The sequence below is a fragment of the Hetaerina americana genome, unplaced genomic scaffold (genome assembly GCF_022747635.1).
Source record: "Hetaerina americana unplaced genomic scaffold, ioHetAmer1.1.p SCAF_7, whole genome shotgun sequence".
Lineage (NCBI taxonomy): Eukaryota > Metazoa > Arthropoda > Insecta > Odonata > Calopterygidae > Hetaerina > Hetaerina americana.
In genome coordinates, this window is record NW_027287316.1 from 72,312,341 (window position 1) to 72,328,456 (window position 16,116).

Genomic DNA, 16,116 nt, shown 5'->3' on the forward strand with positions numbered 1-16,116 from the left:
GCGGATCTATCGCATCAAGTTTTCAGTGATAATGGTGTGAACTGTCTTCTTATCAATTCCAATCCGATCTGCGATAATGTGCTCACTTAATTGACGTTCTGAATTAAACAATTCACGCACACGTCAGGAAAAACTTGTCGATACTTTTTATACAAATCTTGTATTGTGAAAGTTGGCTCTTTTTCTAGTCATCCCTGGAAATTCCATCGCGTTGCTAGAGCGCCTAGTTAAGAGTAGGAAGAAAATTACTACTCTTATTCTGCTTATGCTAATATTGACAACACAATCTTAAGGTCCTACGATTAATTTATCAAAAATTTCATATCAATACTCTGAATATATTTTCATCCTTCAATAATCCTCCATTTATGAATTCTCAACAACATATTACTTAGTGGATGTGAAAATGGGGATTAATATTTATGTAAACAAAAAATATTTATTGAAATGATGTTCTGAAAATTCATATTGTACGTAGGTCGTCCACAGGACTGGCCTAATAGGTCCCCAGCTGATAAAAATCTATCGAATGTAGACACTCCCTAGAGCTTAGAGGCTGTGTTGCCATGTCACTGTGATTCAGTCATAGGTATACTAACTATTTAAATGTTGGTCTTATTGACTATTTACTTGTAAATATGTGAGCATTTCTTACTTCTTTCCCTCCTAACTTCATGCTCTCTAGAAAGCGTACTCTCTTCATTTATCCACCCCGCTTTCCCAACTTTCTCCCTTCTATCCCAACCTTCAACATTCAACTATCTATGAACATTTCCTCCATCCACTTTCTCTGCCTTTTTCGGATACCCCGCGGTAGCATCCTCTCTTTACCCATCCTATTAAAAACCTCATTGTTTGTCTTCCACTCTGTCAAACTTATTTTCTCCATTCTACCCTGCATCCATTGCTCAATAAGCCTTCATTCCACGCTCATACACTTACCTCAGAAATCAGTTCAGTCATCCATGAAGCACCTCGCTCCATATGAAAAGTCTTTGCGAATCTTTTCTTCCCGTATTTACTCTGCCTTTACCCTCTTCTTTTTGCAAATGTCTCTTTCGCTTTCACAATGCGTCTTCTGATGTCCCCGCTACTATGTTTCCCATTTCCTCTGATGTCCCCGCTACTATGTTTCCCATTTCCTCTGAACTGCTATCCAAATACATGAACTACTCCACCTGCCCTGGTTTAACTCATCGTACTTTAATGTTTAACTTAGCTCTCCTGCTTTTCGAGGATCGCATTTCTTTTGTTTTCTTTTCGTCAATCCTCATCCCATACCTCTCGCATTGTTCCTCTGTCTCGCACTTTGGTAAAACTACATATAAAGAAGTGAAGGTTTTTAACGATATTTTAGCCCTCGGCGCTGTTAATTGAACATAATCTTTAAAAATTATTCGGCAAAATTCAGCGCGCGCCAGACCTATGCGCCAAGTTGAACATTTCTATAATTTTTTCCTCAGGTTAATGAGCTACCCCTTTCACCTTAAATAATTCATGAAATTTGGCTCGCGTTTGTTTAGAATCCGATGTGATTTTATTTCTCTATCACCTGCTCGCGATATAGTATTGTTTTGTTATGCTCATTCGTTAGCAATGCCCTTTATCTCATAAATTTTAGTGCGCATTCTTCAAAGAGAAATTATGCCCAATAGTCAACCTAGTTGGTGACCTAATTTACAACATTAGCTCCAAGCTTTGTGTGTCACACCCAAGTTTGAAATTATGGATATACAAGTATATTATGTGCATAAACCACCTCCATAAAACAGATTTTTATGGATGATCATTCAGTTTTCTTCGTCCAATTTTTGTAATGTTCATTTTTTTACCTTTATGGAGGAGTGAAGATTTCTTAATTCGGGGAATGTCGGTTTTTCAATTATTCCAAATAGGTACCTGCTGTGGAAAACACAGCGGCAAAGCGTGTTTTCAAACTGCAAATTATGCACCCGTAATTACTTTAACAGAAAAAAAGACGCGTTATAGTTTTGAGACATACTCTTCGAAGAGATTTTTCAAGCGATTCACCGTTCGGGAAAATCGAGAATTATGTTCAAATTCCGGTGATCTAGTAAAAAAGAGGGAAGAGTGTATTCGTATAAGAGCGAGTCCATTAGCAAAAAATAACTGTTTTAAAGTTGCCTGATTAAAGAAACAAATTGCCTCGACTGTCATCCATCGTAGTTGGACTTCGCTGCTTAGTGGGAAACACTGTTAATCTCCTGGGTGAAATTTAAAGAAATAACTGTGTAATAATTTAGATTACTTATCTTTATCGATGACTTTATTCAATGGAGAGGGAATTTCCAACGAAGGCCATGCCAACCGAGCCAATGGCCGTTGTTATTGGGAGTCATGTATTTGGTTACCTGTACAAATTCATGTTCTCAGTCATGGCCTTTCTTTATTTGCTATTTTCTTGGATGAACTTTAGGAATTGATAGCGTTCTTCCGATACGTACAAAATTGTTGATATCGTGTTCGGCTTGAATGATATATGTAAGGCGATTGGTGTTGGCGTTAAATATTTAGAATAAAATTTAAGTAATTGTTTTTTGGAGTTTACGGACCTGGATTTTGTTACATTAAATGTTGAAGATTGAGGTAAAATGCCGCATGCACAATAAATTTCAATGCTATATCGCAATTATATAATGTATCAATTATATTCCTCAATATGTTTTATCTGTGTTTTCCCCAATTCTCTTGAGTGATGGACCGTAACAGAAGCATTCGTGTATATTGCGTGAGAATGGGTGATCGCGGGCTGATGATCTTATGGCTCTGTCGCCTTCGTGTTTCAAGGGTCATAATCGATCGTCGCCTCTTACAAGAGCTCACTTTATTGATCATCCACATAGGATGCATCAGATAGATATATAGGTCATTTTTTAAAATAATGTAGCTTCCTTAGCGTCCAAGGGTGACACCAATTATACATGATATAATAAATCAATTAAACATGATATAATATATCAACAATTTAAAAGAATGGGACGATAAAATTAAAATAAAGACTCAATGCGGAATCGAGAAAAAACTAAGATAACTTACAGATAAGGCAGTAATAAAAGATAGAATTTATCATGGCAGCAACCATAGTATGTCACTTTGTCATGAACAACTTAGTTATATAGATGTCATCGTTAAGTTAAACATGGACAAAATATTTATCTACCAGCCTAAATATGCGAGCATGAAACTGTAATATACTTGACACTTTCAGGCTTCACTTCGCGGAATTGTTTGTCCATATCAAACTGTAAATATAAAAATTGCGTATGTGATTAGTTGCACTGTACTCGTCTCTGAAATTGTACTTAATGCGGACGTGATACGAATTTTAAACATTTGTTCCTGAACTCATATTTTGTGCCATTAACAATTTCAACGCCGATAGCTTTTTTTACACGGCTCGTTCTCCACTTTTGTGACACTAGGGTTTTTGCGCCCATTCGATCCGTCAATATCACACCCTTTGTTGCATTTTAATCAAGTGTGTCACTAGTCATAGTGAATTGTATGCAATTTTTACTTGTGCATGCGGAAGTAGGTATTATATCGCACCCAATCAGAACCACAAATCTATGGCAGGAATTCAGTGTTTTCGATTTTTCTGATATCCAATTGCCCCCTAAGAAAAGTGGGCTCCTCATTTTTATCTCAGCATTTATAAATCATGAATACCTCTCTCTCATTAATTAGAGTTATAACATGCATGGTAATTTATGGTTCGTAAAGCATATACTTTAAGCTTCCGAATTCATTAAAAGCTTTGATGACTCTCATTTAAATCCGTGTGAATTAGGTAATTGCGATGAATTTTTTTGAAGCGAATTCATTTGAAAATTACGACCGGGGAGTGGGTTCCAATTTTAGACAAGTGTGATCATTATAATTTGAACTACCGTGTCTCTTTTGGGGTAATTGTAGGTGCAAGAAGTAGAATTGGTTCGCAAATTTCGCATCACTATTGGATAATGCTGGTTAGATTTTTTTGAAAGGCAGAATTACTGTTTAAACCAACCCAGTAATACGTACTTCTGTCTTCCTGTATGCGCATCGATGGTCTTCTGTAGCGTTTTCGACAGATTTCGTCGAAATGTATGCACATTGAAAAGTTATCCCAGCAACCTCAATTACATGTTGATATTGCCGAACAGTTTAGTTAAAACTCCTTTGTTTCTTTACTTCGCAGTCGGGGATTTATTTTTATTATTCTAATCGCCCTCAGTTCGACCGCAGTTCAAGCAGCATTTCGTGGGAAATATTCCATGAGTAAAAGCCTTGAAATCGACTGACTACGGAAGGAGAAATATTGGTCAGTGTGATGTGCGGGAACGGGAAATTGCGTGGGGAATCTTTATTCTCGGTGTGGCAAATACCTTCTTATTTCCCTTGAATAGTATTCGATAGCGTAGCTTAATAATCGGTAGTTATATTTAAAAAAAAATAATATTCTTGTTAAAATAAACTATCTCCCTTATTCTTAGTCGTATCTAGGATTTGAGAATTCCTCGATGGGAAGAAGATATTTAGATTTTTATTCTGATGATTGAAGTGTGAAATCCAAGTAGAATATAATTGGATTTTTTTAAGAAAATTTCCCTGAATTACTTCAACAAATTGCGTCGCTCGAAGTCTTCTTTGAATCCCGTGTTTAGTTGAACATAACTTGAGGTTTTACTCTTTGGTTTCGAGTGTGGCACTCTCCTGAATTCCCCTTTACCACTCGAATCAAAACTCGGAAATCGAAGTCGGCTGCACGTATCTTGCCTGAAGTGGTCTCCGTAATCTCCGCCTGGCAACTCCTTTTGAAAGTTTCTTTTTTTGCGGAGAACCCCAGAAAATATCAGGAAATGAAAACAAATACTCTTTCTCGATATTGGATTGGGGTTGATCGAAGAGCGCTCGTGACTCGTCAAAAGCCTTGTCGTGACCCGTTATGTGAGAGTGAATGAATTGGTACGCATAAAAATCGGTGATAGGAAAGTTTTAAGTCCTGCGGGTAAATTTGTGAAAATGAAACCCTTAAACCCAGCTCCTCCTCCCTTTTCTTTGAATTTCGTTGACTTTACATCGTATATAAGGACAATATACAAAGACATTTATGCGAAGTGTATAAAGACGCAATGAAATTACGCTGCGTTTGATGAATTCTGAGCCTAGCCAAAGTTAAAACAGTCAAGATAGTAGCTTTGCGGTGATAGTATAAATTACTCGTAGCAATCTTTAAATCCCGTTTATTTTTTTCTGCGCTACGCGAGACTTGGGTAAGTGGGTCGAACTAGATGAAATAAGGTTACATAAGATTGCAGAAATGCAGTAAAATAATAAAGGTTAAAAGAGACGTGTAGATAATGGAGTTATCGTCATTTTTTTATATCTGCGGCTTTGGATTCGAAGATTTCCTGCGCCATTAGTTGATTAAAGACGATTTTGCTATGGAAACGTTCCACGTGTGTTTGCAAACGCTGTGTGTGTGTTCGTGCCCTCAGAAAGGCTCGCGAGATATCATCTCATCTCGTATCTCATCGGGATTCAAAAACACATTCCGGAGGGGATTTTCTATAAAAAAAATGAATGGCAAGTATGCTAATAAATGTCGAGAGCAGTTTCTCCATCTGTCTTTGAACTGTTATTCTTTTACTCTTGCTGAAATCAATTGCCATGCGAAATATATCTTTTTTTACCATGGAGAATGAAACCTGCCTTAATTAAAAACAATTAAATACAGTATCATATTTCATTTAAATTTGTTAGAATAAATTGAAGCCTTCCAGTTTACCTCCTGATGTGTGATTTCGGTTGACATCTATTATTTTAAATTTCTCGCAAAGGAAATGGCAGAATGAGGTACTCATCTTCAACGTGGAATTAAAACATTGAGTTTACTTGATTCCACATTAAGTTAGGTATATTTTAAGTACTATGTGCTTGGATGTATTTGTAATGATATATACGTATTTACATATCGTTGGGCTAGGCGCACCAGACTAAGTAACGTCAAATGTGGGCTGGGGTAAATGTCATTTCTAACTTAGTAGAATCTTCCTGGAAAAGTATTTCAGTGGTGAAGCACCTGAACGACAATGTGGTTACAGCGTTGGAATACCCAGTCAGCCACGTCATTGATTGCTTTTGTTGCCCGATGTTTTGTTGTTTTGCACAGCATTATGGTGTTTAAGGATAATTGAGTTTCTCATTGCCATGTATAACATGCATGTAATAATAAGGTGTTGTAATAGTAAGATGTAATAATAATAGTGTGTTAAGGAGGTGTCGGAGATGTAAATCACATCCGAGGCCTGCTATGCGTGTGGATGAGGGCTTATTTTATAAGGCCATGCGATATGACGATGCATTGGCTCTGTGTGGTTATTATTATCATGTTGACCATGTGTGAATAATTGTAAGGAACCAATTCATCTGAGTATCGATTCCTAGCAATTTACAGAGATACGACGATTGACAGTACACGTTACATATGAAGATATGGGCTATTGTCGATATGACTGTGCGAACGATATTCATCATTATGGTCGTTATTATTCACAGTTGAAAATAATCGGCGCGTCAATTTCGCTTACTCGATGTTTTTTTAAGTATCGACGGTCTATATTGGAAAATAAATGTCGAACAGCCGTGCTTCTGATGTCTCCACAGCGACCCTCTCTTCGCCTTCCAACTACCGCCGCACCCTCTTCATCGTTTCGTGGTTTTAGCGTCTCGAGGGCGCGCCCCCTGTCCCTGCTTTCTTTCGAGCACGGGGGCGGCGGATTTTGCCGCGAACACGGCAGACGGCCCCGGTTTTAGCGGCAAGCCGAGTGGGGAGAGGGGTGAGGTTCAATTAATTATTCATCGACGCTTTTGGTCTCCCATTGGCAGCCCTCCGCGTACGCTGAATAATGTCGCCGCTCGGCAGGCCTCGCTCCGCGCTCTTAAAACAAGCGAAAGAACAACAGGAAAAGCGAGCGGGAAGTAGAACGGCACTAACGCGCCCATAAAGATCACGTCCGTCACTTTAAATCGCATTTTATTTACGTTACGGCCATGATTCGCATTTTCGCCCCGCCGATGTTATCGTTAACTTTTGAAACGTGCGCAGTAACTGTGATTACTGCGCACGAACCACTAGCCTTCCTATTTTATGTGGATGTGCCCTCTGTCGCTCAACGCAGTGACTTATTTTGCTGCATTATCGTGACAAGTAAGTATCGATGGCAGATGTGCCTTGTAAAAGTTTTAGGGTGTAAAATTCCTTATGTAGCTACGAATCTTAATGCATCTACTGGTCTATGATCGGTTTCAAACTCGGTTTTTTACTATGTATTCCTTGTGCGGCGCTAGTATCCGGTGAATTAATTGTATTTATTATCGTTGCTAAGGATCATCGAATTTGCAATTTTGATCTAAATCTTGATTATTGCCTTTTTGGAATCAGCAGCGTATTTTTGTGATTTCTTCATGCAGTTTACACGGTTAGCATCTCCTATTTGGTGGGAATTTATTCTCTGGAGAAAGTTTCAATACCAATTTTCCAATTATGGAAGAAGGTTAGGCCAGTGGCCTAAAAACCGTTCCGAGTGCTTGGATGCAAAATAATTACTTGCTATGTCATTAAACATAGCCCATGTGTGAGTTCTTCTCAGCATTTGCACTCTAAAATTGCCCTCACGATTTCTTCTTTTCTCCCTCTTAGGCACAACTTTAATTACCGAACGCATGTAAAAAAATAGAATAATTGGTAAAGTTGGGGTAGTGAATTATTAGCCTGATAAAATCTCGCGATTCTGGGTAATTCATTGAAATCAATCGAAATTTGCTTATCGTTGGATTTAACTTCACTGATGGTAGTGGAATGATGGAATATTTTCGTGATCATAAGACATCGTTTGTCATACACACATAGTATTAACAGATTCTTTAACTCATACAGTCAGTATGTACTGTAGTTGTACTGATGGTATTAATAAAAGCTCTAATTACATAATTGATGTCTCAAATATTTACCGGAATAAGTCATTTTTGAAGAAACTTTCGCATGGAAAATTTGAAATTTTGATCTGGAAAAAAGTGAGGAAACATTAAAACTGTTGAATCGTATAACCGTAGCCACTGTTGTATGAAAGAGACATTACTCTTCAGGCAACAACCACTATGTAATATTTTTATTCCCGTCGACTTATTAAATATCCATGTTCAATCTCTTTGTGAAACTTTATTCAAATTAGATTTTACAATGCGCATGCGTCAGATTGAACAGGATAACTTGTAACATGACTATCTGTCGAGAAAGTCTCCCAAGGAATATATTCGTAATTGATACGTTTCATCCCTTCGTAATTAATTTTCAGTTAAACGATCGGGACGATGCATTTTACATCACAGGAGTAAATGTGATCGGGTGTTTCTTGCCTAGTTCCAGTAGTACGAAGTAATTATAAAGGTAAGCCCACGCTGTTTTCATCTGCGTTGCGCTTCAACGGTAATAATAAGGTTTTTATCATCCAAGTTGGACTCTAGTATTGTCATGAGTAGAATTAGAAACCTCTTTACTTTTCACGGAATGCGAACCGAAGTGTATGTGGGAGGACGTGTACATGACGCTATTCATTCTGCTCTTTGACCGCCACTTTTGCTATTCATGGCAAGCTGAATAATAAGTGGATTATAAAGCGTGTGTCGCGAGGGCACCGAATGCATTCTTATTGTGGACTAATATTTTTTTAATATCTGACATAGCCTCATATTTATATAGGAATTTACACGCAAGTTGTTGAAAGTGGTAAATGACAAACGTTAAAGCCTCCAGCGTGGTAATGTTTTTAGCACTTAGAAGAAATATATCCTATTAAATAATCCCGCTCATATTTGGTTTTGTTTTGACTTAGTAAAAATTAAAGGAATATTTTGTTTACCTGTCGTATTATTTCTCACGAGGGGGTTTGTTTGGTACCGAAGCTTCACCTTTTCCTCTTTCTCGGGGAGTGCTATGTTTTATGCTCTCTGCTGAAGAACCTTTGTAGGAATAATTAAACTTCTTTTCTGCGGACGCCGTGGCAAGGGAATAAAACACCGGAGTTCCATTGTTCATTCATGAGAATTCGGAATTCATTTTTTTTTGGGGAACGTAGGTTTTTGTGTGAAGAGAAGGCGTAGTAAAATTGGATATATTTTGCATTACACTATCCGGAAAGTGAAAGTGGGAAACCTTGTTGATAAAATAATAAAATGATAGTGTAAAAAAATAAATAGGGGACTGGGTCCTATCTGCGGAGTGTATTGCGAAGAAATTAATCCCGCGCGAGGAACGGATTCATGCTATTAGACGACAGTTTTTATTTATTTATTTTTTATCAACACCTTCGGTTAATATTTAACGGTCCAAGGACATTTTCAATTTTCTTTGCAGGGCAACTGGAAGAGAACTTTCATTTGGTTTATAACAATTGATAAAGTGCTGTTAAGAAAGTCTGCATATTCACTATTAGGATAGCACGAGTGTCGTTGTGTGACGTGTGATACAGTGTTTCGTACCTTATTACGTACCCTACATTATAATAAATAAATTATATATATATAATTATTAATTGAGGGTAGGAAATTATGTTAAGTCGTAACAGAAGTTTCAACCCTATCATGTAAATAGTTGGTCAGAATACAATTAGGATACCTGAGGACTTGAAGGAACCACGTAACCGTCATTTCTTTCTTTATGCTGTTGTAAGGAATCGAAGACATTTTTTGAGGTTACTCTTCGGTTCGATCCTGTGGCGAGTTATGCGAATCGGATCGAAATCAAATCGACCAATAGGCTAAACTTAACCGGGGAAGAACCGGGGCTAAATTTGGGCAACCTGATTCCATCTCCGACCTGTTCGAAATCCTCTTCAAGTCAACGTCAAGCTCCTTCGACGTCCCATACCCTGGTCTAATTAGCCTCCACTCTTTCCCTTCGTTCCACCCTAAGGTAATCCCTTCCGGGTCGGACTGATACCTTCGAAACTCAAATGCCAAAACGACTTAGGACGGTTTTTTCACAACGTATGACAACCACACCATCCGAACTATTTTTGACTACGGAAAGAAAACAGCATCGATTTCTTGCGTTTATCCCTTCCTGAAAATTGGAATGTGTTTGAAATGGTTCATCCATTTCATTTGGTTGTTTCTATTGGGAAATTCTGTGAATAATATTCTCTGATATCGTCCTAAATTTGTCCTAACTCTTGTAGACAAAGTGCTATTCATTTTATCCCCCTAATATGTCCTAAATTAGTCCTTTCCTTGATACGTACCACGATGTTCCATGATATACGTCTAGAAAATCTCTCCCAGTAGTACAGCAGTGCAGAAACTTTCTAAGGAACAGCAAAATAACATAAAATGAACATGTCTGATACCGAAAGGGGCAGTTTACTTTTCAGCTGTATGCTCATAAAAATACCTCATTCATATTTTGTTGAAAAATCAGTCTAGTCCTCACGACCATCGTCACTAGTTTTATTCTGTTGCGTTAATCCGTAATGATAATCACAATTTGTGCGCAAGAGCGTCGTTTTAAGAGTTCGGCTCGCGTGCGACATGTTTTATTGACGTCAAATCAAGTTCAGACCTTGCGGAATCACTTCCCAATAAGGCATGTGCTCATCTGCAGGAAGCTACGCACGTTCCCAGTCTCCATGACTTATCTACACCCTTCAAAAGGAGGAAAATCGATTTGCTGAGGCCGATTTTAAACTCGATTTTCCAGTGCGTGGATCCAATAAGGTTCTCTTGGTGAAGATATTCTTTTCTCTCTCATGGAAGTAAATTTTAATTTTGATAAACATGTAAAATGGAATGAACCATGTACGATACATACACTCAAGCATGTCGAGGGTGGAATCACACCTAGTCGCAGAATATTTTGTTTGCTTGAGTGCAGGCTGTTTCATATATTCTTGGCAGCTAATCAGGTTTCAAGATTCACTTAATCTACCTTTGACATATTTTACCTAGGCGTTACTTTATAATGAGTCTCGTACCGTCGCCCACTTGGGCACTAGAGGAGTGTTGACAACATTACCAATCAATACAACTGATGCTCTTTCTTCCATACCCCTATTATTCTAGTGTATTTTTAATTTTAACATTCACATTTTCTGCAGTGTGTTTATCCTGTTGTTAGATGAAAAAAACTTGAAAATAAAACATATTTTCAAGTGTTTATCTATGAACTCACTGGTAATGGGAATAGTTTGAATATTCTGTACTGCTTATGTTTTACTATTCACGGATTTTTCAGTGAATTTTGGGAATCATTGCCATTTGATAGTCTTACTTAACCAAATTCTGCAATTAATTCTGTTACATCTTGGTAAATTACTTCAAAAAATTTATTTTCTGCCACACTTATGAAGTGGTACTATCATATCTCTTACTTAACTTTTCATCCAGTTGCATTTCATTGAGATGTTCGTCGGCCTACTTATGTCGTTTTTATATTACTTGGAATCACTTTTATTTTGGGTAATTCTGTCCATTCGACTTGGTATTATAGCTGAGAAGTCTCATTATGGTCTCCCTTCAGATTGGACGAAAATTCCTAGTAGTGGAGCCTTCGCATGGCCGTGGGAGTAAGGGCGTCACAGCTCTTGTACTGGGACACGTGTGTGCCCCGAAGTGAATTGACAATAGACAACTTGACGAACGACTGTGGTGGAACTAACTACATTTTGCCCTCTCCAGTTTCATGTAGTAGTTTTCAAATTTCGCGTCTTTTCCTTTTCATGCTGCCAAAGGCAACTGAGAAAGTGTCTAAAAGAGTTAAAGAAATCTATTTATTTTTATTGATTAGGCCTAATTTTCTTTAATGAAACACGTTATCTTATCTTCGATTAAATTAGCAAAACCGATACCGTTGTTCCTTATCGAAAAAAATCTTTATTTTAAAAGTAGCGAAGGGCATATTAACTGAATGACTCGAGCACTCTGGCAGCGGAAGCTTGTATCAGCACTCGAATTTGTTTATACCGCACTCTTTAAGAACTCGCACGAATGAACCTTCGGCATTGACCGTGGATAATTGAGAATCCGCTGTCATCGTCGCATACGATTAACCGAAATTGTTTGTTTTACCATTACGACCATATCTCTTAAGGAGCGCTTCTGAATCTGGGCCCGCCGGATGCCCAAACTCCGCTGGAAAGGGTCCGGCCGATTTGACCCATTTTTCCGTAGGATTATTGCGGTGGGAGTCACGTGGGGCGGGGTATGGAGAGTTCCAGTCGAGACATCATGTCATCATCATCATCTTTGGTTGTTCTGCCTTGTGGCAGGTTCACTCATGGTTGACCTCCATGTCTTCCTGTCTTGAGCAATTCTTTTCATTTCTTCGTATCTTCCCCCAATCTTAATCATGTCCATAACCATAAATCTCTTCCTCCCTCGTCCTCTCTTCCCCTCTTTATCATTTTCTTCAACACGGTCTTCAACGGGCACTCCTTCTTCATACCCTATTTCCATAACCAATTACCCTTTCTTTCCTTGATTATCTTTACCAATTGTTTCTCCTCTCCAATCCTTCGTAGCACCTCTTCATATTTCACTCCATCCTCCTTCAGATCCATGTTTCAAAGGCCTCCATTCTTTTTACTTCTTCTTTCCGCAAAGTCCATGTCTCTCCTCCGAACGACATCACTCTCCAAATGTCACGTCTTGCCAATCTCATTCTCAGTTCCTTTTTTTAAAGGTCAGCACAGTAGTTTCGTCTCCTTTTTATAAATCCCTCTTTTGTTGTGGCTATTCTTGATTTTATTTTGAGACTGAAAATGGCTGCCTTTTTAGTGTCGCTTACTGCAGTCGACCTCATGAGTTATGGTATGTTTTCAACAATCCCGTTTGAAGTTGTTTTCAAAAGTTTGTCCGATGTGACACTACGCAAGACTCACACAATTATTAAAAAAAATCGTCTTAGTCTGTGTTATAACGCTCAAGAAGGCTAAAAATTAAGAAATTTGAGAACATTTTAGTCTTCATTATTACGGGTACACTTTATAAAGTAATCGGCATAGATTCGCGGATGTGTCTTGCCAAGGTACTATCTATAGATATCTTTAGGATGGCATCGGTCACGATCCCGTTTCTTTCTTCATTCCTTTTAAGAGAAGGCGTGTTATGCGAAATATTCTAAACCACACGTACTGTGAATAATAGTCGTGGTGATCGTGTTGTCATGCGTCAAGTTTCATCGGAAGAATCTCTGAATGAGCAAATACAAGGACTTTGAATAGATTAGTCGCTTTCGATGAACGGACACCAGATTGTGTCGTGGACCCTAACCGGATCACCTGCCCAATGGGTAGTGTCTTTCATCTACCATTTAATCAATTTCTTGCGGATATTAGAAAATGTATAAAGAAGTTGCCAACCCACGTATCAAATGAAATACGTACCTTAAAAATATATGATATATTACGTTTATATCCACGATGAAAGAAGACACTTGGCTTTTCCTCGTAAAAAATATTATGTGGAAAAGGCAAGTGTTTTCTTTCATCGTGAAGGATTTCCACCATGGCACGCCTGAAATTGTGTTGTTTATTTGATATAAGCGTAATTTTGTGAAAATTATTGCATATTTTTGAAGAACATTCTTTGACTTTTAAATAAAATAGAAAAATTGGCTTATAAATAAAATAACGTAAATTATTACTCACTGCGGGTGCACATTATTCTTCAAGTCTGTTAAAATACCCATTTTTCAAAGGTTACTACGGATAATTCAAATGGATAATAAGCAGCGTCATTCCAAATAATCAAAGGAGGACATTAGAGTGTGTGCGAGAAGCATATAATGTGCGTGGTCAAAGAGGTATGTCAAAGGAAACGTACGGGAGAGGTTTCTCCCGTACGTTTCCATCTTTCCCGTGTTTCTATTGGTCCTTTCCCAGAGCGGATGAAGAAATATATCCCGTTTTTCTTAGCAATTTTAATTTCTTTGATTCGAATGACGACAGAGTGATATTTACTGTCTTCTTTTTTGATCATAACGACAGAATGTGAATTAAATGAGTTAAATACAAATTCAAAGAAACTGCGAGAAATGCCGCGACGGTAACTTTTGATGGAGTCATCCGCTAATGCGCATTACCATGCAACAATTTCGAAGTGTAAAAATCATTAGCCTTGGCCGGGATATGAACGGTATTTCGTCGTAACATCTTGTTCCTTTGAAGCCCATAAAATTTCAGTGTATTAGGACGCCTCGATAGCTTAACTGGCTAAAGCAAATCCCGGTCAAGGAGAATGATTTTTACGCTTTGAAAACGTTGCAGAGTTTATTAAAAGTCAACGGAATTTTTTTTAGTTTTGCAACCAAGGTTTTGGCTTATGCAAAAGTCATATTTAACTTTCGACTTTTTCGACCGTTGTGCGAGTGAGGACCTGGGTGGGAGAATAAAAAGTTTTTTTTGTGGACTCGACTATTGTGAAAGTGTTGTGAATGCTTGAAAGTTTATATCACATAAACAATGAAGTAGCACGAAGTGACACCTGAAAATATCAAATATAATGACCGAATGATCTTTAAGGTCCGCTTCTTTGATTAAAATGACGACAAGATGGTATTCACAGTCCTCTTTGATTCCTTTTGATGATGGGAATCCATAAAGAAAAGAAATCTATAAAGAAAAAGCATATGAGGTACTGGTGGGCCCTATCCTAGAATACTCGTCCTAAGTATGGGATCCATATGAGGTGGGACATATTAAAAAGATAGAAAAAGTTCAAAGAAAGGCGGAGAGATATCTACTCGGAAGGAACAAAAGAACAGATAGTGTCACGGAAATGTTGGATATCCTGAAATGGCAGAGTTTAAAAATAGAAGAAAAAGTAGTATGTTAGGGGCGATGTATAGAATTGTTAAAAATGACGAAGCGTGGGAAGATTAATGGAAAGAGATAGAAAAACCAAACTCTAAGGGAAAAAATGACCAGTTTTAAAATAAAAATAAGAAAGCAAAAAAAGAACATATACTCTTTTTTAAACAAAACTATTGTTGAATGGAACTAACTGCCTGGAGGTTTGTTTTAGCCCTTTCTATCCAATTTAAGGAGTTTTAAGAATTAGTGTAAAGCAGCCACTGGGTGATAAACTTCATTGATTAGTGATTATTATACTAATGTATTTGTTAAAATATTGTTTGTATAATGTGGACGGTGTGGGAAGTTGTATTGCAAAAGTGAATGACGTATTAACGGTGCGTGACTTTGAACGGTATATGAAATTGAGGAGTGCGTGATCATGGAGTGCGGCGATGGACAGAGCGTTGTAGGTTTGGTGTGAAACTAGCCCTTGTGTGATGGTGAAGGTGCAGTTGGTAATCTTAAACTGTCATTGTATATTAAAGCATATCTGTTCTTCTTGTGTATGTATGTCCTTCCATTCCTTGTTCTTTCCGTTCCTTTTAAGCCCTGTTTTTCTTCTTCTCATTCCTCTCGTTCGTTTGAGTCTTTACGATCCATTAGGTCGATATTTTGCCAAGAATCGGGTGTGTTCAGTCCTGTTCCCCCGCGGTATTCGTTTCTTTGTTCCAGAACGTACAATCGTAGGCCGTAGGTGCAGGGGAATTAGATTTGAAATTCAGGAACGTGATTCCATTTTCACTTTACACGATGTTATAAATCTTCCTTGTACGGAACATGAAACTTCGTCAGCAAAGCACTCTCACCAGTTTAATATTTTAAACACGAGAACAGAGGTACAAAAAGTAGAACGGTTTTAATCCCGCTTTTGCCCAGCCGGCGAAGAAACGAGATCTTGAATTCCGGGCAGTAAATTATAGTTCATACGAGTGCACGTCATTCAAGCCGTTCCCTTCTGGAGTGGGTACATTCAAAAAGCCTGCCTTCAGATTATTTCAGGAAACTCCGTTTTAATAATTTCTCACCCTTTCAATTGTACATCTTTCGTCCATGTTGCATTCATAGATTTTAGTTTGATCTTAATTTTAGTTTATTAATTTTTTTAAAAGTTTCAATATAGTTTATTTAATTTTAACTAATTTATATATGCCAAATCAGCAATTTGAATTTGGCATCATATTGGAAGGGTCGGAAGAAATTAAAA

The 16,116-nt window shown here is 37.8% G+C and overlaps 1 protein-coding gene across 5 annotated transcripts in view; it reads left to right on the forward strand.

Moving 5' to 3' along the window:
- Spn (protein phosphatase 1 regulatory subunit spinophilin) overlaps positions 1 to 16,116 on the forward strand; it is a 251,523-nt gene that overhangs the window by 109,141 nt on the left and 126,266 nt on the right. The window lies entirely within an intron of this gene.